Genomic DNA, 23853 nt, shown 5'->3' on the forward strand with positions numbered 1-23853 from the left:
TATATAAAAACAGAACTGCCCCCCTTGTTTGCACCAACTAAGATTAACCACATTTTTGTTCAGTTTCTTCAGTCCGAGGCCATGGTTCTCAACCGGAAAAGGGTGGCTTCTCCTCTTCAGGTTGAAGGGGAGTTCCTGCCTCAAGTGGAGGAGTTTAAGTATCTCGGTGTCTTGTTCACGAGTGAAGGAAGAATGGAGTGGGAGATCGACCGACGGATTGGTGCGGCTGCCGCAGTAATGGGGGCGCTGTGCCGGTCCGTTGTGGTGAAGAGAGAACTGAGCCGAAAAGCGAAGCTCTCGATTTACCGGTTGGTAAACGTTCCTGCCCTCACCTATGGCCATGAACTCTGGATCATGACAGAAAGAATGAGATCCCGGATACAAGCAGCTGAAATGAGCTTCCTCCGTAGGGTGGCCGGGCACTCCCTTAGAGATAGGGTGAGGAGCTCGGCCATCCGGGAGGAGCTCGGAGTAGAGCCGCTGCTCCTCCACATCGAGAGGAGTCAGTTGAGGTGGCTCGGGCATCTATACCGGATGCCTCCTGGACGCCTTCCTCGGGAGGTGTTCCAGGCACGTCCCACCGGGAGGAGGCCCGGGGGACGGCCCAGGACATGCTGGAGGGACTATGTCTCTCGGCTGGCCTGGGAACGCCTTGGGCTCCCCCTGGAGGAGCTGGAGGAGGTGTCTGGGGAGAGGGACGTCTGGGTGTCTCTGCTGAGTCTGCTGAGTCAGCTGCCCCAGCGACCCGGTCCCGGATAAAGCAGAAGACAACGAGTAAGAGTATGAGAACAAAGTCACTGAGATTTATCGGTAAAAAAGTGCCACAAACCCATTTTTAAGGCTATGGGACAACAATTAACCACAGTTGGAGCTATTATCCACAAATGGAGAAAATACTGGAAAAATAGTAAACTTTAACAGGACTGGAATGCCAGAATTACACCATAACCTCATCGCCAAGTCATCTGGAAGGTCTTGAAAGAACATCTAAAGCACTCCAGCCCCCACTTCCCTCCATTTAGTGTTCAGTAGTCAATAATGGGAAGGAGACTGCTAAATATTGCCTCTATGGGAGAGCTACAAGGCTAAAACCACTGCTGACCTAGAAGAACACAACGGTCTGTCTTGCATTTATTCTGTGGAGTGATGAGAAAAAATTGGAACTTTTTTGGAAGGTGTGCATCCTGTTACATCTGGTGTAAAACTAACACAGCATTTCATAAAAAGAGCATCCTACCAACAGTCAAACATGGCGGTGAAAGTGTATGGATCTGTGGCTACTCTCTACCAGACAAATCATGAAGGAAAATATCCAGCCGTCAGTCTAGCAAACATTGACTTTAAGCTCAAGAGCAGTTGGCCTATGAAGTAGGAGAATGATCACAAATATGTAAATCTTTAATTTGAGAACTGTAATTTATTTGCAGGATTGTTACCTTATCTTATTTAAAATGTAGAGATTAAACTTGGAAACACACACACAAACACTCTTGTTTTGCTTTATGTATTGAGGACCATGTATTGACTCCCATTGACTTCCATTGATTTTCAATCATTTTCAACCCTTTCTATGCCCTAACCCTGACAATAACCTAAAGTCAATTCACACCTTAATCCTAAACCTAACCATTAGCGAAATAGGTCGTGAGGACCAGCAAAATGTCCTCACTTTGGTACAAACAGTCCTCAATTTGATGGTGAAATCGGGAAAATGGTTCTCACTGTGATGCCAAGACAGGAACACACACACGCAGAGCAAATATACCACAGTTTTACTAATAATAGTGTACTGTATTATTGTACTAAAACAGAACTTTAAAACAGAAATGTAATTTTTTTCTTTTAAATACACAAATGCACTTATCATTACTGTGTTTCTATATTTACATTGCTTCATTAACACTCTTAGAAATAGCTTTGTTTACTACACTTATCTAGAGTGAAACCTTTAATGCACAGATACAGGTAAGGAAAGTGAGAAAATCATACAGATCATACAGATTTTAAAATTGTTCAGCCATAAATACTTAAGATGATATCCTTAATCTCAAGTACTGAGAAGAAATTAAAATGTCCGCTAAAACACCAGAGAACAGCCCATGTAAGACCTGTTTTTTTGTAATATTTTGTATTTTAAACAGAGGCGTACAGTATCAGAAAACTGTAAATCATATCCCCCCCTAAATAACCACCCCCTAAAACAAGTAGGAGTACAAAACCAAAGATATTTATTGCATTTCTTCACTTAGCACCTATTAAAGTAATGCTAGTGCTTGACAAGCTAATTTTAGGTAGTGAGCCTGCATTAGGCTGTTTATTTTAAAGATAGACACGTTTATTCTAGCAACTTGTTGCATTTATTTTAGACCCTCACTACCAAATAGATTCATGGTTGGTGCTGTGCAGGGAGCTCAGCTATGATTGACTGTTTTTCACTTTCGTAAAAAGTGTTAAATTTTGGACTTTGTCTCTTTTTTTCAAAATTAAAGGGAATTGTTTATAGGGTTCCTTTCATACACTACTGACCAACAGCTTGTGCAATCTGGGGAGCTGTAGCACTACTCAACTGTATTTTACATTAAACCAGAGAAAACCCGGTATTCTAACATCTTGTTACAAGTTGTTTAAAGGGCAAAAAAGCAAGACAACATACTGTTGTGGATTCAAAAATGTCTTTTTAAAACTGTGGGATCCTTTGAAATCAGAAAATGACCCATGGTTAAAACGCAATCGCTATTTCTACAGGAGCATCTCAATGAATAAAATGTCATCAAAACATCTTAGTTAATTTATTTTAGTAACTGAATTCAATAAATGACAATGACTAAGGATGTATTCACACCAGGAAGATGCACTGGTCGACTTGTTTGGTCTAGACCAAAAGCAGACTACTTTTTTTGTCTGGTGCAGTTCACTTTTACATTGTACTTTATACAAGTGAACTATAGTGTAAACAAAGCCGTGTGACTATCGTTGCTCCCTCTGAACAGAAATTACTACGGCGGGACAGATCACAGACCCAGAAATGGAGAAAAACTCATAGAAGTGATGTGTGCTGCATTTCTGTTCTGCATATTTGCGCAGTTATTACAGCTGTAAAGTCATTATGCCTGTGAGAGCAGCTCATTCAACATGTTTTGCAATGTTCTACTTCTAATTTTGGAATGGAGTCGGCGAATGCGTGCTGCAAGCCGAAGGACACAATGTGTTCTGCGTATCCTGACCCAAAGCATGCTGGCAGCAGCGGTGCTAAGCAAACAACAGCTGGCCTATCAGGAATGACTTCAATCTCATTGCACGTGCTTTCTCCTTCAGGGAGTGCACTCTGCTGGCGGGGCAGAGGATCTGTGGGAGGGGGCGGGGCGGAGTCAACCTGGGTGTCGAATGTCTTATGTGTTCTGGGAGTTGTTCAGATGTTGGGATGGGTGTAGGTTTTCTTCCGGGATGGAGTTGGGTGGTTAGCCTTGGGTGGGGATAGGCATCATTCGGACCTGGGTGGTTCCAGTTCGGATTCTGGTTCCTTGTCTAGATTCCGGTTCTTGACGCCGGTCCCGGTTCTGTCTGGGGGAGGGGGGTCGGAGGGGTCTGCATGGTTTGGCGGGCGGGCTGGCCGAGGCTGATCTCGGCGTGGGCTGGTCTTGGCTTCTTGGTGGGTTTTGGCTCTGTGGGCTCTCTGCCTTTTGTGGGCTTCGGTGTGGGTTTTCTCGCAGGGCTGCTTCAGGCAGGGGCATGGGGGTCGGGCATGTTCTTGGACCTGGATGCTTCTTCTCACGTGGGTGCACTTTTGCAGGTGGCTTTGTTTTTGGAGGGCTGGTGGGGGTGCACTTGCTTGGTGTGGGCTTTGTGCATGGCTTCCGCTTTGGGTGCTCATTACTGCATACTGTCCTCCGCTGTTTGGCGTGGTGTGGTGTCGGGGTGGTGATCCTGTGCGTGGCGGCTCTGGCCTCCGTGTTTTGTACGGCAGGGCAGGCTTCGCTGGACTCGGCAGTTGCATCGGGCCTCTCAGTCTTATGCTGAGTTGGGGTTTGCTTGTCTGCTGGGTGGATCCTGGTGGGTGGTGTGTGCTTGGGATTGGTGGTCTCCACTGTGCCCCTACCGATGTATGGAAGGATGTGTGATGTTGCATTGGCGTTGGCTCAGGGGGAACCACAGCTTGGCTTGGCTCTGTTGTTTCGGCTTGGCTGGCATGGATGTTGGTGGTTCTTCATCTTGGGGGGGAGTGCAGCCTCTTTGCTGTGTGTGCTGTGGCCTTTCTTTGCCGCCCTTCTGCTTGTTAGGCTAGTGTCTTTTCCTTGGGCACGGTGGTGGGTGGGGTGGTGCATCGCGGGGTCTGCCTGACTGCCTGGCTGCCCCGGGGGGTCTCGGCTCGATTGACTGTGGGGCGCGCATGTGCCTATGCTGGTCCGGAGCTTGCATTTGGTTGGCCTGGCATTTTGGGTTGAGCGTTTCTTGTTGGCGGCCTCGGTGTTGGTGTGGGACGTGTTTTGTTGCCCCGCTTGCCTGGTTGTGGCTGGGGTCTAGTGCCTCGGGGACTGGGCACTCTGTTGGCTCTGCCCCGTGGGTCGGGGGTGGTTGGGCATGTTGGTCATATGCCCTCCTTTATGTGGCGTAATCTGGTTGCGCTGGGCCGGCTGGTCGGCTTCTTTTTCTGTGGTGGGGCCGCACTCTTGGTCGATGCTGCGCACTCTTCCGGCTGGCTCCTTTATGTTTGGGGGTGGTGGCTCCTTCGGGTGAGGGACGGGCTGTCGGGGCTGGGGATCAGGGTTGGGGGTGTTGGTCCTGTTTTGCGGTCACTTCTCGGGGCCTGGTACCTGTCCGTAGCCTTTTGCCCGATGGATGTGCCTATGCCTCTGTCCCTTGTTGGAACTCAGCAAACAGGGGTGCCTATTGGGGTCAGCCAGGGAGCCTGTACCCCAATTTTGGCAGACCCTCTTCCCCACCCATAAATGCACACTACAACAACACGCATCAACACCACATTTGAGCAGATGGAGGTAGGCTTGGGGTTTTTTCCCACCCTCGTTTGCTGTTTGCCGTCTGGGGTCATAGGCCAGGAGAGGGAGCAGGCCATCTGGTCAGGATCTGGGCTAGGGTTGAGGTTCGAGTCTTGGGGCTTGTCTGGTGCTGGGGCTGGCTCTTCGGCCCTCTCGGGATGGTTTGTATTGCCTTGGATCTCGGTCCCTGGATTCGGTGCCTGGTCCGTCGGTTGGGGAGGCGTCTTTGCGGTTGGCGGGGTGCCCGGTCCTTGGCGTGCTGTGGTGGCCTTCCTCCAATGCTTCCTTCTGTGGCTCTTGCCCCTGGCTGGGCACAGGGCTATGGTTGGTGGTCATGTGGGTGGGGCGGCCGAGCAAGTCTTGTGCCAGCACTGGGGCGGCTGATGAGATGTGCTTGCCCTGGAGCGGTTGGCCTGCCCGGCCCGGTTACCCGGCTGGTGCATGTTTCCCTCTCACAAACTGATGGGCTGGGGCTGCTGACAGTGGCCGAATGGTTGGGTGGGCTTGGCGGTGTGCTGCTCTGCTGACTGTGGGGGATCAGGGTGGTGGGCTAGGGGGTGGTTTGGGGGACTGCAGCGGTCGGCTGAGCGACAATGGTAGAGCTGAGTCGGATAATGTTTCTACCTGGGCTATCGTTGCAGTGGCAGTGATGTGGTGTGTGTGTGTGTGGTTGCGAGGGTGTGGTGGGGGAAGCTGGCCCCGAGTGTGTGCCGCTGGCCGGGGACCTCTTGTCGTGTGAGTTTGTCCCATATTGGTGTGGGGTGGGGGCTCTGTTGTGAGCTCGGTGCTCGACGGTGTCTGCCCTGTTGCGCCTGTGGGCGGGGGCTGGGCCAGCATTGCGTGGCGCCCTTGCCTTGCTGTCGCGGCACACTTTGTGGTGGGGGTGGGATGTGGTGGGGGTGCTTGGAGCGGGGCCGTGTGTGGGTGTTGCTTCGTTGGCCTTTCGGGGATGAAGCTTTACTGTGGGTGTGTGCCCACGTGCTGTGGGGGGATTAATGGCGTTTGGGTTCGGGGGCATGTGTTCAATATCTGTGTCCTGGTTGGGGGTGGCCCAATGAGGTGATTTATGACAGGTTCATTGGGGTGGAGGGCTCATGGGGTTGGAATCGGAACTCATTGGGGGTTGGGACTATTTTATTCTGTGGCGGCTGTTGTCGGCGGGCTTGTTTGGACCATGTAGACGCCTCTTTTGTGCGGTACTCCTGGCGGTGGTTCTCCTGGGGTTCCTGTGCTCTGGGGGGCCTCTTTGATGTCTGTGGCTTGGATCTCCACTGTATCTGTCTCGGGTCCAGGGGCGGGTCTGTGGCTCCTCACACTCACTATTGCATATTTATATGGAGAAACCTTATAAACATATGCGTGCTTACAGTCAGACCCACAAGTGTTCAGATTCAGGTGTTAACAGATACACAAATGTTCTATATTGACCTGAATTTACCAATAAGTGCCGTGCACCTTTCGGTAAAAAGGCTGGTAAGCAGGATGTTATCTTGTATTCTCTTCATCCTTTTTTCTTTCCTCCATTCTATTCTCCTTCTCTCCCCATTTCCTTTTTGCCCACCCTTTCTCTCTTTTGTGCTTCTTTTTTTTCCTTTCCATTTCTGTCCGTAACAACTAAAATAATCCCAAAGCAGTTTCTAATAAAGTTTCTTTTTATGAAAATCAAGCAGAGCTTTAAAGCGTTAGCTGTAATGCTCCGCTTGTGAAAGTAAATCTGTTGGGCTCTTTCCTGGCACTCAGACAACATTTCTGCTTCTCTGCCGGACAGGACATGGTAAAAAAAAAAAGGAATGACTTGAATGCATTCACTATTTGCGACATTTGCAACAGTGTCTCGTTAAGTCCAAAAAGGCATATGTTTGTTGTACTTGCGTCGGATCGAGGCCGGTTTGTATTCGTGCCAGAAGCGAACCGCACCAGAGTCTGTTTGAAAGCGGTCCAAGGCCACCTCAAAACGTGGGTTTTGGTCCGGTTGTTTGGTCCGGGCTAGGGTTTGTGTGAGTGTATTCACACCTGCACAAAGGGTCCCTAACTCTGGTTTATTTAAAGCAGACCAAACAAGGAAGGACATTGTTAAAGAAGCAGACAGTTTACAGAGTGTTGAACCCAGCATATAGGTGGAAGGAAAAAGTGGGGTAGTTAAAATTGCGCAGTTAATGGAAATAATAGCAGCCCTGAGAGGACTGTAAAGCACAGCCTAATTGAGAGTTTTGGGGAGAGATTCATAAGATGTAAACTGCATCTGAATGTACAGGTCCTTCTCAAAATATTAGCATATTGTGATAAAGTTAATTATTTTCCATAATGTCATGATAAAAATTTAACATTCATATATTTTAGATTCATTGCACACTAACTGAAATATTTCAGGTCTTTTATTGTCTTAATATGGATGATTTTGGCATATAGCTCATGAAAACCCAAAATTCCTATCTCACAAAATTAGCATATTTCATCCGACCAATAAAAGAAAAGAGTTTTTAATACAAAAAACGTCAACCTTCAAATAATCATGTACAGTTATGCACTCAATACTTGGTCGGGAATCCTTTTGCAGAAATGACTGCTTCAATGCGGCGTGGCATGGAGGCAATCAGCCTGTGGCACTGCTGAGGTCTTATGGAGGCCCAGGATGCTTCGATAGCGACCTTTAGCTCATCGAGAGTGTTGGGTCTTGAGTCTCTCAACGTTCTCTTCACAATTATCCCACAGATTCTCTATGGGGTTCAGGTCAGGAGAGTTGGCAGGCCAATTGAGCACAGTGATACCATGGTCAGTAAACCATTTACCAGTGGTTTTGGCACTGTGAGCAGGTGCCAGGTCGTGCTGAAAAATGAAATCTTCATCTCCATAACGCTTTTCAGCAGATGGAAGCATGAAGAGCTCCAAAATCTCCTGATAGCTAGCTGCATTGACCCTGCCCTTGATAAAACACAGTGGACCAACACCAGCAGCTGACACGGCACCCCAGACCATCACTGACTCTGGGTACTTGACACTGGACTTCTGGCATTTTGGCATTTCCTTCTCCCCAGTCTTCCTGCAGACTCTGGCACCTTGATTTCCGAATGACATGCAGAATTTGCTTTCATCTGAAAAAAGTACTTTGGACCACTGAGCAACAGTCCAGTGCTGCTTCTCTGTAGCCCAGGTCAGGCGCTTCTGCCGCTGTTTCTGGTTCAAAAGTGGCTTGACCTGGGGAATGCGGAACCTGTAGCCCATTTCCTGCCCACGCCTGTGCACGGTGGCTCTGGATGTTTCTACTCCAGACTCAGTCCACTGCTTCCGCAGGTCCCCCAAGGTCTGGAATCGGCCCTTCTCCACAATCTTCCTCAGGGTCCGGTCACCTCTTCTCGTTGTGCAGCGTTTTCTGCCACACTTTTTCCTTCCCACAGACTTCCCACTGAGGTGCCTTGATACAGCACTCTGGGAACAGCCTATTCGTTCAGAAATTTCTTTCTGTGTCTTACCCTCTTGCTTGAGGGTGTCAATAGTGGCCTTCTGGACAGCAGTCAGGTCGGCAGTCTTACCCATGATTGGGGTTTTGAGTGATGAACCAGGCTGGGAGTTTTAAAGGCATCAGGAATCTTTTGCAGGTGTTTAGAGTTAACTTGTTGATTCAGATGATTAGGTTCATAGCTCGTTTAGAGACCCTTTTAATGATATGCTAATTTTGTGAGATAGGAATTTTGGGTTTTCATGAGCTGTATGCCAAAATCATCCGTATTAAGACAATAAAAGACCTGAAATATTTCAGTTAGTGTGCAATAAATCTAAAATATATGAATGTTAAATTTTCATCATGACATTATGGAAAATAATGAACTTTATCACAATATGCTAATATTTTGAGAAGGACCTGTAGTGCTTTAGAATCCACCACACACATAAATATCCTGAACATGGGCAACAGCTGCAGCATTTTTTGTGTTAAGCTGAGGAGAAACTAAATTAAGGGTTTTCATTAGCTGTAAGGCATAATCTTTAAGATTAACTGAAATAAATATTGGAAACTCATAGCCCTGTATGAATGAACCTATATTACATAAGCATCACTTTTTGATTTGAATTATTGAAGAAAAAATTTTCTTTCTTTCTAAGATTCACCTAGATAACTTAATTTAATTTAATTCAATTTAGTTTATTTGTAATTCACAACAAATGTCTTATTAAGGCACAAAAAAAGTCAATTCAATCCAATCCAATCACACAGACAGATTCCAAGTCAATTACATATATTCCAAACTGATCCTAGTTGTCAAACAATGCTGTCATATTATGTTTATTATTTAAATTGGTTAAAAAAAATTCTATCTAAGAAAACCCAACAAATTGCATCAGGTCACTGAGTCCAACATTTCCTGGCATCCCCGCGTTAACAAGTTAATTCACAGATTCATCTATCAACGTCCTGTGTTGTGCTGTCAGCCTTCCTTAATATCTTCCATTCTTTCCTCTCTTATTCATCTTTCTATTCTTACTTTTCCATCCCGTAATTCTTCATCACTCAAATCTTTCCCACTTTTCTTGTTGCTTCCTTCTCCAACTTCCTTTCATCTTGCTGCCAGAACCAAAAGCCTTCCAGCCTTGGTTTCCCAGTCTGGGATTCAGTTGACTTTTAGGATGTAATGGGATAAAAGATGAAAAGACTATGTGCTTCCATGTTTGGGCCTCTCCTGCTGTGGAAGATGCTCTCCATGTGTGGTGGGGCTCAGGGATGGGAGGCAAACTTAAGCCTGAGAGGGGAGCCATGGCTCTCTGGTTGTGTGCAGAACCATTTTAACCATAACCAATGGCGGGGTTAATTGAAGAGGAAACAGTAGGAGGTGCCAGGGGATAAAGCCCTTAAGAGAGGCAGACAGCAGGGTACTGCAACATTCCCCTCTTCACCTCAACACTTTGCATACACACCAAACATCTGCTGCTGAGGCTGAACTGACAACGTTTGTTTAATATAACTGCAAAACGCACAAGATTAGCTTATCTGCAAGGATAATTTAATTTAACAGAATTTAAAATTAAACAAAGTTGAATGAAAAAATTCAGATTTGATGCAACGTGTACTACATGAGCACACAATGTATAACCAGTTTCCCCCTCTGCTGCCTTTGGGATGTCTTTGCCAGTATATAAATCACCTGGCTCCAAGGACGCAGCGTTGGGACCCCATACTGGGCTCTTTCACATCTGCCATCTGGATGCAGAAAACCAGAGTGCTGACCAGCAGACCTGCTTTCATTCTGTTCTCAGAATTAAGAGCAACATGGGGGGTGTTGAGCATACAATGCATTTAGAAAGATAATCAACCTCAGGACAGGTTAGTGAGACTGGCCTTCATATAAAATCCTGTCTGGAGATGGGAAGAGGTGTAGTGATATTTTGAGGTGTTACACGAGGAACAAAATCAAAAGGTAAGATAAACAGAAAGAAAATAAGCTGTGATCATCTTTGCTCATGCTGAACTATTTAAAACATTCTTTCTCACTATCATTCTCTCAACTATTCTCTTTAAATGGGACATTTCTTTGGATAACTTAGTTTTACATTTCAAGAACCAATATCAAAGTTGATATGGGGTGATAAAAGAAACACACTGTTCCACAGACAATCAGAAAGATCTGGTTCATCTCAGATCATCTCACCTGCAGGGTGGTGCACAGCTGCTCATTATTTGGTCGCTTTTGACATGTAAACTTACTCATGGAAATTATTGCTGCCTGCAGATGCCCATTTTGAACCCGGAGGAAGAAAAAATATGCCTGCTGAAGACAAATGTACATAAAGTAAAGCTCAGTCCATCCTAACAGATATTTTGCAAAATGGGCGGCCATTCACTTTTCTTTATCCAAATTTGTCTTGGTTTCTTCACCCTCTGTTTCCATTAAATCAGAATCAGCTTTATTGCCAAGTTCGTACATACAAACAAGGAATTTGACTCCGGTACACTTTGCTCTCTGGTTTTTGTTTTTGCATTACAGAATATACATATATACAATATAAAATATACACATATATAAATAAAAAGGTGCATTAAACTTTAACATGTGGTATGTGGTATCAAATAAAATGATCTATCCTTAATGTAGACAAACCCACCTATTAGTGAGGAATTGGAAATTAAACATTTTTATTGAAATTTCAAATCTGAGTATACAGACAGGTGTTTTTGTTCCTTTTTTTAATTGAGAGAAAATATGTATTTGAAAACTCAGTAGTGTAATCAGGGCTTTCGACATGATGTACTTTACAAAAAGTGTAATCTGAAATTTCTGTAAAGAAGAATCAACACATCTGTTTTTAGTGTGTTAATAGAAAACAAACTCTTCAATGATCAGATACACCATAATGCCAAAGGTAATGGGTCACACCACCAGGTCAATTAATTCTGTTGTTACAATCCCCACCATGGCTGCAGGTGTAGAAAGTTTGGTGTGGAGAAACTTGACTGACCTGCATAGAGTCCTGACCTCAACCTTCTTGAACTCCTTTGAGATGAATTAGAGTGGAGGCTGCAATTCTGGTTTTATCATCTAAATATGAACACACTCCTAAACCTTGTGGAAGATGTTTACAGAATAGTTAAAGCTGCTATTGCTTGGAAGATGGGTCCAGCAACAAATTGAACCTTAAAGATGAAGAATAGGATGTCATCAAAGTTTATATAATAAATATTTAACAACAATACAAAAATATTAATAATTAAAAAAGAGGCATTTGTCTCTGAAAACAATATCAAGAGATAGCAGAACAAATAAATAAAACATAAAAACTAACAAAACCAAACAAGAACATATGACAAACATGCATCTTTTTGCACTTAATTCCCAATATGGTTTAAAGCTTTTGATACCATGCAATTTACCATACTGTGTTTTTATAAAATCAATATATTTTTCATAAAATACCTAAAAAAAACTGGACCATATTAATGTATTTGCTTTTAGTAAAAAATCTGATCCACTGTTTTATGTCTGCTAATGGTTATTTTACTGCTATTGGATGATTTTACTTTTAGTTGTTTTTAATTTTTGTTTGTTCTCCATTCTTATTCAAACTTCTAGATTTTTTGTACTGCTTCTTAGTCACTTTAAGGTGCTTTATAAAGAATTTTAGCATTAGCATAAAGAAGTTTACAGTTAGTGTGCTATGTTTTGTTCTTACTCTAACAAAAATGTTGAAGTTTCTGAATTTCTCAAATTCTTTAAGAGGGATGGAAATAAAATACCCAAAGTTTAATAGGTGATAATTAAATGTTTGGTTACAAAATATGTCAGTAAGTATACCTTATATAAACTATTTCAGTGTCTTCATTGGAACACAATGCCTTGCATGTTTTAGTAGTTTTCCTGTTAAAACACACCGGATTTTTGAGGTCATTAGTTTTGCTCTATATAGCGTGTTATAGTGGGGGACCATCAAAACCAACCTGGACCATGGGCCTTGAGAACCAGGGCTAGGAAACGCGGTAGTATTTGTTTCAGTCAATTTTATTCATCTACCATATCTACTTAACTTTGATACTACTGAAATATCAGTTATATACTGTAAATAAATAAGAAAAATACTGAATTTTCTACACTTTTAGGAGCACAGTATATTAACATGTTTCAGAATAAATAAAGTGAATGCCATATCTTTTGACACAGCATAATTCAAACTAAAGTGTTGTCAGACTGGTTCCCAAGTTTGATTATTTATTTGTGCAGAGAGAATCATCAGGGCTGACCTTCCCTCCATCCAGGACTTATACAGGTCTAGGGTCAGGAAAAGAGCTGCTAAAATCTCTGCAGACCCCACACAACCTGCACATAAACTGTTTATAGTTTTACCCTCAGGCTGTCGCTACAGATCACTGTTCACTAAAACCAGCCGCCACAGAGACAGTTTCTTCCCCCAGGCTGTTTCTCTGATGAACATTTAATAGAGTACCAAACAACTGCATACTGAAGTTGCAAATGTAACTTTGTATATATGTATATTTAAGGACATAAAGATATATGCATAAATACATCTTATAACTCATCTTTGTAAACATGTATATTTAAGGACATAAAGATATATGCATAAATATATCTTATAACACATTAAACAAAAACAAAAAAAACCCAGAGAGCAAAGTTTACCGGAGTCAAATTCCTTCTTTGTATGTATGAACTTGGCAATAAAGCTGATTCTGATTCTGATGTGGGAAAACTTTAATCCTTTAAACAAAAACAAATGTTTCAGATTTTATATTCTGATGTGTATTTATTATCTACCCAATCACATGCATTATATATAGTATACATTGGAAGTTATTATTAATTCACTGCTCTAAAATGCAGGTGTATGAACTGTACTGGAACTAGAGCTAAATGTATTTTCTTCAAACCATTCATTCACATATACCTGTTCATTTTTAACCTTTACTTATAGTGTTGTACAGCTTAGCCAATAACTACATAAGTTCTCAAAAGAAACTGCAAATAGTGGTCAATATTTATTACTATTATCATTAGTATAAAATGGAAATTAACCTAAATTTATAAAGGTTGAAAAAGCACTTAAGCAAAATTGGGGCATGTTTCAAGTTTTCTGCAGTTAACTTTTTGCATCAAAAGCTTTTAAAATTTTTGGGATTTTTCTTCTAGTGTGAAAAAAAAAGCAAAGTGCAACATTTGTCTAAAGAAATAAGTTTCAGCGTCTTCCATGAGAGCTACATTTGTATTACTGACCGGCTCTCATTCGTGCAAATTGTGTTGCTTCAACAACGATAAAAGGTTCTGAACAGAGCGAGACATGTGACTAATAGTCTGGCAGGATCTCTGGTTCAATTACAGGGAGGACCAGCTCGCCTCTGTCCCTGGGCTAGACGTTCCTGTGAAATAGCATGTACACACACACACACACACACACACACACACACACACACACACACACACACACACACACAAACAAACACCCCCCCCCCCCCCCACCCCCCTCAGTGCACAAACACTCAGCCTTAATAAATGTGATGTCACTTACCAAAGGATAGCAACCCTGATACATTTTTCTGCCCTCTTCCTTAAAGATATGTCCAAAAGAAACGGATTGGAAAATTGGATATTGGCACTATCTAAATTAATGTTTTCAGGCCCCAGGGAGGCAAATGCTCTCTGTACGGTTGGGTCTTTAAAAAAATCAGGGGACAGCCGATGAAAAGCTCGGCTGAAGCAGTTTAACCACAATGAGAAACACAGGAAATGAACAGTGACCTACACCGTCAATTCCAGCTCTCTGAGAACTGAGTGCCATGTTTTGGCTTGGCTCTTGAAAGTTTAAATCCAAGGACTCTTAATACTTCTCATCTTGAACAAACAAGCCTGATTTATTGATAGATGTCAATGGCATAATTTTTTGTGGAGCAGAAACAGATTTCTTTTTATACTCAAAAGCAAAACATCACATAAAGTTAGCCTGGCCTTGAAAGTCACAGCAGCAACAATTATGGTGCTACCAAAGCATGACTTTGTTTTTTTTTTGTTTTTTTGTTTTGCACTCCCTGCTGGTGAAACCAGTCCAATAATAACAAAACTGAACTGACTGAAATACACACACTCTCACAAATACCCACATGGTGTAAACAGAAGACAGGTCTAAAGATCTGGCATGTTTCCAGAGCAGATGGGTGGGTGGGGTAAAGGAGTGAATCAGGCCTGGTGCGTTGGGGGGTGGGAAGCATGGAGGGGTGCAGGAGAGCGTCAATCTGTCATTTCTAACAAGCCAGGAGACTTAGAGCTCAGGCAGGTCAAAGACACACACACATACACACTCAGACATGCCCGGACGTCCTTATGCAGGCGTCACATTTCAACTTTGGCATTCCTGCTAATTAGAACACAAATTAATGATCCAAGCAAGAGAGACTGCCTGGCTCTTCCTCCTTCCAGTCAACATTTTGCCCTCCCTTCAGTTCTGTCTTCCACCAAATTGGTTTTCTTTAAAGTGTTTACACAGCTTCATATTGTTTGTCTCTGTTTTTTTCTTTTGCCCTTTCAAGTCAGATGAAAGAAATTCTTCAGAAATTATATGCACAACTTCTTCTATTTTTTTCTATAACATTTCAAGCGTGTTACAAAATAGTATCATGTTGAAGGACCCAGTACTGACCCATTTCCTTCCAGAGGACTCCAGATTTTTATTTAAAATCTCCTGGCATTTCAAGGGGTTAACACCAAGGCTCCTATGCTCTTTAAAAGATAAACTGGCCCAGATCTTCTAGCAAAAGTGGTTTTTAAGTTATTTCACATTCTTCGTTTCACACCAAACCAACCCGGATTGTTTGCTATCTAAAAGGCCTGTCTTGCATTCCAGCTAACAAAGCCCATGGTTCCAGTTAATTTTTCAACAGTGTTTAATGTGAGCACCTTTACGTTTGTGATTGTTTGACTGAAAAGGCTTCTCCTTGCCATTACCCTTAAACAACTGGTTGGCCTGTAAAAAGCATCTAATGGCTATTTTGGAGATTTAGTGACACAAAGATGCCACACTTTGCTGTAGTTAACAAACAATGAGCTTTAGAGAATTGTTCTTACCTCCCTTACTGTCTTTCTCACTAACTTTTTGTAGAAAGAAAAATAAGAGTCATCTTCCGACCTGGTTAAAAAATAAAGAGTAAATTATGAGAACTATCTGTGACTTTATTTTGAATAAATTAATTATTATTCCATTACTCTTCCACTGGTGATTTGGTTAAAATATTTTTTTCTAAATGCTGATTTTTTTCCCCCAATGAATATATTCACTCAAATTAAAGGCTAGATTTTTCAAAGTTTTTCAGTATAAGATTATGCTGCTGCAAAAAAATTATTTATTAGGTGCTTTAACTTATCTTTACCAGGTTTGCCAACAAATATGGCCGGCGCTGTAAACTCCATGGTGGAAGGTGTGAAAGATGAAACACATCCATTTATGTTGTGGAGGTTGGAGTCTATCTAGTTTAGCGATATTTGCAGAAATTTTATTGATGTCCCCAACAGGATGAAAAGTATCACAAAGGGTAATGATGTAATGTGGTGATATCACAATCTCTGACAATAATTTCTTAAACCTGAACATATGTTTTCATAGTCATTTGTTGGTTTTCTTTGTCTGCACAGAAAGTCTCAAAAAATGTCTACTGATAAAATAGACCAGGTTCGGCTTTCCACCAATAGCTGTCTTAAATAATCATTGCATAAGTCGAGAAAACAGTGACAGATCAGGACAAATGCTGCACTGCTGGATGAATTGCTTGTTCTCTGACTGTATCTTTCATGCTTTTCTTCAGGTGGAACAGAGATCAATTCTGGGGCAAAGTCACAGAAAAAAAACAACTCAGGCAGCAAACTGAATGAGGCAGTGCTCCTCCGCATCCAGGACACCTTGCCCTCAATGCATCAGTGGACGGATGACCTTGACTGCTTGGTATTAAGGTTAGGAAGAAGCATTAGTCCTGTTTCCCAACAAAAGGCTTAGAATAGATGCAGTTTCTCACTCATCATCTTTGTGTAGTTCCGCTTTTTGGTTGTTTTTCTTGAGTTTCATTCAATTGACCTGCTAAGGGTATGCTTAAGAGGCCAAAACAATTAAATAAATAACTGTCAGTTAAGCATAAAGTATTAGTTTTAGTAGTACTGACAAATTAATTAGGAATCAGTAATCTGTCTTTATTGAAGTATTAATAAACCTTGTACTTTTTCATATTTTGTCAAGTTACAACAACAAACATCAGTGTATTTCATTGGGATATTACAGGATAGAGCAACACAAACTAGTGCATAATTGTGAAGTGGAAGGAAGATGATACATGGTATTCAAATGTTTTTACAAATACAAACATGAAAAGTGTAAAGTTTATATGTATTCAGACTCATTTATTCTAATACCCCAAAACCAAATCTAGTGCAACCAAGTGCATTCAAAAATCACATAGTCAGCAGGTTGAGTCACCGTGAATGTAATTTAATCTCTTTATAAATAAAGTTGTTCTGTGAAGGACTCAGAGGTTTGTTAAAAAGAAAGTAGTTAAGAATGGCATCACAAAGATCTGAGGAACACAACAGACAGGTCAGGAAGAAGGTTAGGGAGAGGTTTAAAGCACAGTTAGGTATGAAAACTATCCCAAGTTTGATTATCTCACAGAGTTCTGTACATTTCATATGAAAATGTTTCAAGTATGGCAAAACTGCATATCTACCAGGACATGTTCGTCCATCTAAACTGACAGGCCTGGCAAGAAAACATTAATCAGGTAACCTGCAGATCTACAGCTCAGGTGGGAGAGTACGTCAACAGGACAACTGTAACTTGTTAAATCCAAAAATCTTGGTTTTGCTGACAAATAAAAAGAAGACAAACACTGTTGAAAGGCAGGATTTAGAAGTCCAGCTTAAAATGTGTTACACAGCAAACATCTTGAAGAAAGTTATCTGATTAGACTGGACTAAATTAATTTATTTAGCCTGCATGCATTCAGTGGAATGATCAAGTCATGTTCATGTGTTGCAATGGCCTTGTCAAGCCCAGACCTAAATTCAATTGAGAAACTGTGGAATGAATTGAAAGTTGCTGCTCACAAATGGGCAAGCATTTTAATCTGAAGATGTGCAAAACTGGACAAGACATGCTCTAAAACCCTGGAGCTGTAATTGCAGTGAAAGGTAGATCTACAGTGCAAAGTGTTAAGCAAGGCAGCATGTGCTGCATGACAGAATTGACAGATTTATATTTGTAAAGAACATCCAAAAATCATTTACAATTTTACTTTGTGTGGATCTACCACATAAAATCCCAATAAAATTTAATAAACTTTATGGTTGTAATGTGGCAAAATGTAAAAAAGCTCACGGTGTATGAATACTTTTACTGTTTCCTTTTTACTCTTGCTTCCTCAAACTGCATTACCAGTACAAATGTGTTTTTTATTGGTCATATTATTTCATGCTCCAAACACCAACCCTTGCTTTTAAATTGTATTTGCACGTCAGGACTTGTTCGTCAAAATCTTCCAGATGCTGATTTTTAAACAAGTGAAGAATGGCTGAAATTATTTATTCAAATACAGAAATGCACTCTCCTCGTTTAGGTAAAATGTAGGAAATTTAACACCCTATATGACACAGAAAAAAATATGTTTTTTAAACAAAAACAAATCACCTGCCATTAACAGCCCACACCTCCCATCTCTGCTTCCTTTAGTCCCAGTAGGAGCTCTAGCTCACAATCAATACCTTTCACCGCTAAGCCGATCTGCAATAATAAAAGCATTACAGACAGGGAAAAATAACATTAAATCTTATTAAAAATGGGAGCTGGTCTCTTCTCCTCCATGACTTCCTGTCTCTTGTTCCCTGCGTGATAAAGAAAACAGCTCCATTGTAAAGATCAGAGCCGTCGGGATGATCCCTGAATGTTGTGGGGTGATCAACAGGCTCAGGATCAGGGCGTGTTGTGGGTAACAGGTAGAAAACTGAGCTTAACATTCGGCTCAGCTCTCCTGGCAGCCATGTATATTTCACAGGATTGTCTTTTATATTCAGTCTGTGGCTCAGTGGAGCACTCATCTTTATTTCATTCTGTAGCATTTTTTTTAATTTCACCTGACTTTTTTTTTCCTTTGCACACTCCCCTTTTCCTCCAACCTTCCTGACAAACCCCTCTGCCGACTGAATCAGTAATAATATTATGCGTCTTGCATTGAAGCTTTCAGCAAAGCAAACAATAACTCCTGGCAATTGGATATCACCTTTTCGCCATACAAGGAAAAACGTGTAATTTAGATTGTAATGTCTGTGTGTTTTGCTGATCAAACTTATTTGAGAAATATGTCACGTTATTGAACAGATGTTTATGAGGTTTAGCTTTAATTTATAATAAAAATAATCTTATTTATTTGTCATTGCAACTTGTACAGGGGTTGGACAATGAAACTGAAACACCTGTCCTTTTAGTGTGGGAGGTTTCATGGCTAAATTGGACCAGCCTGGTAGCCAGTCTTCATTGATTGCACATTGCACCAGTAAGAGCAGAGTGTGAAGGTTCAATTACAGGGTAAGAGCACAGTTTTGCTCAAAATATTGAAATGCACACAACAATATGGGTGACATACCAGAGTTCGAAAGAGGACAAATTGTTGGTGCACGTCTTGCTAGCGCATCTGTGACCAAGACATCAAGTCTTTGTGATGTGTCAAGAGCCACGGTATCCAGGGTAATGTCAGCATACCACCAAGAAGGACGAACCACATCCAACAGGATTAACTGTGGACGCAAGAGGAAGCTGTCTGAAAGGGATGTTCGGGTGCTAACCCGGATTGTATCCAAAAAACATAAAACCACGGCTGCCCAAATCACGGCAGAATTAAATATGCACCTCAACTCTCCTGTTTCCACCAGAACTGTCCGTCGGGAGCTCCACAGGATCAATATACACGGCCGGGCTGCTATAGCCAAACCTTTGGTCACTCATGCCAATGCCAAATGTCGGTTTCAATGGTGCAAGGAGCACAAATCTTGGGCTGTGGACAATGTGAAACATGTATTGTTCTCTGATGAGTCCACCTTTACTGTTTTCCCCACATCCGAGAGAGTTATGGTGTGGAGAAGCCCCAAAGAAGCGTACCACCCAGACTGTTGCATGCCCAGAGTGAAGCATGGGGGTGGATCAGTGATGGTTTGGGCTGCCATATCATGGCATTCCCTTGGCCCAATACTTGTGCTAGATGGGCGCGTCACTGCCAAGGACTACCGAACCATTCTTGAGGACCATGTGCATCCAATGATTCAAACATTGTATCCTGAAGGCGGTGCTGTGTATCAGGATGACAATGCACCAATACACACAGCAAGACTGGTGAAAGATTTGTTTGATGAACATGAAAGTGAAGTTGAACATCTCCCATGGCCTGCACAGTCACCAGATCTAAATATTATTGAGCCACTTTGGGGTGTTTTGGAGGAGCGAGTCAGGAAACGCTTTCCTCCACCAGTATCACGTAGTGACCTGGCCACTATCCTGCAAGAAGAATGGCTTAAAATCCCTCTGACCACTGTGCAGGACTTGTATATGTCATTGCCAAGACGATTTGATGCTGTATTGGCTGCAAAAGGAGGCCCTACACCACACTAATAAATTATTGTGGTCTAAAACCAGGTGTTTCAGTTTCATTGTCCAACCCCTGTACATTCCAATTAAAAATGTACCCTTCATTTAAGTCATCCCTCGGGGAGCAGTGTGCTGCTGTGCAGAGTCTAGTGAGTATTCTGGGGATAAGGGTCTTGCTCCGGGACGCAGAGTGGCAGGAATTTGAATCAGGCAACGCATAAGTGCACTGCTCTAACCACTAGGGAACCACTCCCCAAGTTTGCAGAATTGGAGGAGTGGTGGTCCCCATTTGGCTTTTTAACACATTTAAAAAATTAAATAGGTTTTATCTGTATGTTAGCAAACTGTACAGCCCTTATATTTAAGATTTTAAAATTTGATTCATTCAACCTTAGAAATTATGACTAAAAATGTATTGATCTTCCTGACAGAAGATGCATATTTTCCTTTTGTTATTTTTTCTTTAGGCTTGGGATGGGAAGATGATAGAAGAAAATAATCCAACAGAGGTTTGAAATAAACCTCATCCATGGAAATCCAGCAATTTGCAAGCAAAATCATATCAGCTGGTATTACTTATTAATTATGCAAGCAATGTGTGTGTTTAACTAAACTGATCTCATTTTTATCTCAACTACAATTGGTAACTTGCAGATCATGCTTCACTTTAATTGTTTAGTGCTGCTTATAAGTAGCAAAGTGTAACAAAAAGGCATAAAATATTCAATTACAGTTGCACCTAAAATAATCAAACCCTTTCTGCAAAAACCATACAAAGCTAGCAGCATTTTCCATTCAACAAATCAAACAATAACAATTTATTAACTAAAAACAAATAATATAGCAATTTCTCTAATTTAACCACAAAATGGCACCGTGAGTACTGCAGTCTCAAAATTATTCATCCCCTTCCAGGGAAGCATTTACAGTACTTAGAACAACTTTTGCAGTTATGACCTGCTGGAAATGTGATACATAGACAGCCCCTGGCAGAAATCTAAGCCCAGTCTTCTTGAGCAAAACCCTCTGGTTTATTTATAATCCTTGAAGTTGGTATTTTAACCACCTTTTTCAAATCCCAACTGTGATCACCACTTCAGCATCTTCCAGAACTTCTTCTAAAACAAAACCTTTGGATTGACTTTGAGATCTGGGAGAGATAATTGTCCTGTTGGAAGTGTTTGGGCAGAGAAGATTAGTTTAGCTCCACATGGCATGACATTTTCTCCCATGATTTCCTAATACTTCATTGAATGAATTCAATGCTCACCACATCTTTCCACTTCCAGAGTAAACAAAGCCTCAAAACATTACTGAGCCACAGCAACGTCATGCAAAAGGCATGGCGTTTTTACGCCTCATCCTGCATCCTATAGACACACCGGTGATCTATAGGCCCAAATTGTGCGGGTTTTAAATCTCACTCCACCAAACAAAATCCTCTTTGGCTTATTCATTCAGTTTTTGGGGCAAACGGAAGCCTACCTTTGTTGTGATTTTTGGTAAGTAATTGTGGTAGATGTGCTGGAGTTAAGGCATGGAGCCCTTTGGTGTTTGGTATATGCCATACTGTGGAAACTTCAACCTAAGTGGCTACTGCCACTAACTCTTGCTGTAGGCCTTTTGTAGTCAGTCGACATTTTTGACCACCTGCCTTGTCAGGATTGCGGTGAACTGTTGAATAATTTTGAGGCAGCATTAGTCCTTGAAAGTGGGATTTTGTCGCGTTCTGAGTTTTAGAGTGACCAGAGCACAGACAAGAGCTCGGCAGCTGCATGTTTAAAGGAGTCTTCTTCTTTTATTCAAAGATAAGTTCAAAAGGTTTTCCAAACGTAGCAAGAGCGTAGCAAAAATCACTGCAGGTACAAAAACACAAGTCGAAACTCCAAAAACTTACTGAGTTGACTCTGCAGGAACATACTGGTCCTTCTCAAAATATTAGCATATTGTGATAAAGTTCATTATTTTCCATAATGTCATGGTGAAAATTTAACATTCATATATTTTAGATTCATTGCACACTAACTGAAATATTTCAGGTCTTTTATTGTCTTAATACAGATGATTGTGGCATACAGCTCATGAAAACCCAAAATTCCTATCTCACAAAAGTAGCATATTTCATCCGACCAATAAAAGAAAAGTGTTTTTAATACAAAAAACGTCAACCTTCAAATAATCATGTACAGTTATGCACTCAATACTTGGTTGGGAATCCTTTGGCAGAAATGACTGCTTCAATGCGGCGTGGCATGGAGGCAATCAGCCTGTGGCACTGCTGAGGTCTTATGGAGGCCCAGGATGCTTCGATAGCGGCCTTTAGCTCATCCAGAGTGTTGGTTCTCTTCACGATATCCCACAGATTCTCTATGGGGTTCAGGTCAGGAGAGTTGGCAGGCCAATTGAGCACAGTGATACCATGGTCAGTAAACCATTTACCAGTGGTTTTGGCACTGTGAGCAGGTGCCAGGTCGTGCTGAAAAATGAAATCTTCATCTCCATAAAGCTTTTCAGCAGATGGAAGCATGAAGTGCTCTAAAATCTCCTGATAGCTAGCTGCATTGACCCTGCCCTTGAAATAAAACACAGTGGACCAACACCAGCAGCTGACACGGCACCCCAGACCATCACTGACTGTGGGTACTTGACACTGGACTTCTGGCATTTTGGCATTTCCTTCTCCCCAGTCTTCCTCCAGACTCTGGCACCTTGATTTCCGAATGACATGCAGAATTTGCTTTCATCCGACAAAAGTACTTTGGACCACTGAGCAACAGTCCAGTGCTGCTTCTCTGTAGGCCAGGTCAGGCGCTTCTGCCGCTGTTTCTGGTTCAAAAGTGGCTTGACCTGGGGAATGCGGCACCTGTAACCCATTTCCTGCACACGCCTGTGCACGGTGGCTCTGGATGTTTCTACTCCAGACTCAGTCCACTGCTTCCGCAGGTCCCCCAAGGTCTGGAATCGGCCCTTCTCCACAATCTTCCTCAGGGTCCGGTCACCTCTTCTCGTTGTGCAGCGTTTTCTGCCACACTTTTTCCTTCCCACAGACTTCCCACTGAGGTGCCTTGATACAGCACTCTGGGAACAGCCTATTCGTTCAGAAATTTCTTTCTGTGTCTTACCCTCTTGCTTGAGGGTGTCAATAGTGGCCTTCTGGACAGCAGTCAGGTCGGCAGTCTTACCCATGATTGGGGTTTTGAGTGATGAACCAGGCTGGGAGTTTTAAAGGCCTCAGGAATCTTTTGCAGGTGTTTAGAGTTAACTCGTTGATTCAGATGATTAGGTTCATAGCTCGTTTAGAGACCCTTTTAATGATATGCTAATTTTGTGAGATAGGAATTTTGGGTTTTCATGAGCTGTATGCCAAAATCATCCGTATTAAGACAATAAAAGACCTGAAATATTTCAGTTAGTGTGCAATGAATCTAAAATATATGAATGTTAAATTTTCATCATGACATTATGGAAAATAATGAACTTTATCACAATATGCTAATATTTTGAGAAGGACCTGTAGTAGTCAGAGCTTTAGACGAGGATAGGTGAACGAACCAAGGAACCAGCGAGGAACAAACAAGAACAGAGAGCTTATGAACAGAGGGAAGTGGAGTATTGACCAATGAGAATGAGAGATAGGAAATCAGGGGAGATGAAATTCAGGTGTGGACCAGGCTGTAGAGAACTGAGGGAAAGTGAATAGTTGCTAAGGTGACAAGGCTAGAAACAAAACGAAACACGAGAGCTAAACCATAAC

At 42.1% G+C, this 23853-nt stretch overlaps 1 protein-coding gene across 1 annotated transcript in view; it reads right to left on the reverse strand.

The window, feature by feature from the left end:
- LOC124857057 (neurexophilin-2) overlaps positions 1 to 23853 on the reverse strand; it is a 92502-nt gene that overhangs the window by 41269 nt on the left and 27380 nt on the right. The window lies entirely within an intron of this gene.

Source organism: Girardinichthys multiradiatus, chromosome 20 (assembly GCF_021462225.1).
Source record: "Girardinichthys multiradiatus isolate DD_20200921_A chromosome 20, DD_fGirMul_XY1, whole genome shotgun sequence".
Classification (NCBI taxonomy): Eukaryota; Metazoa; Chordata; class Actinopteri; order Cyprinodontiformes; family Goodeidae; genus Girardinichthys; species Girardinichthys multiradiatus.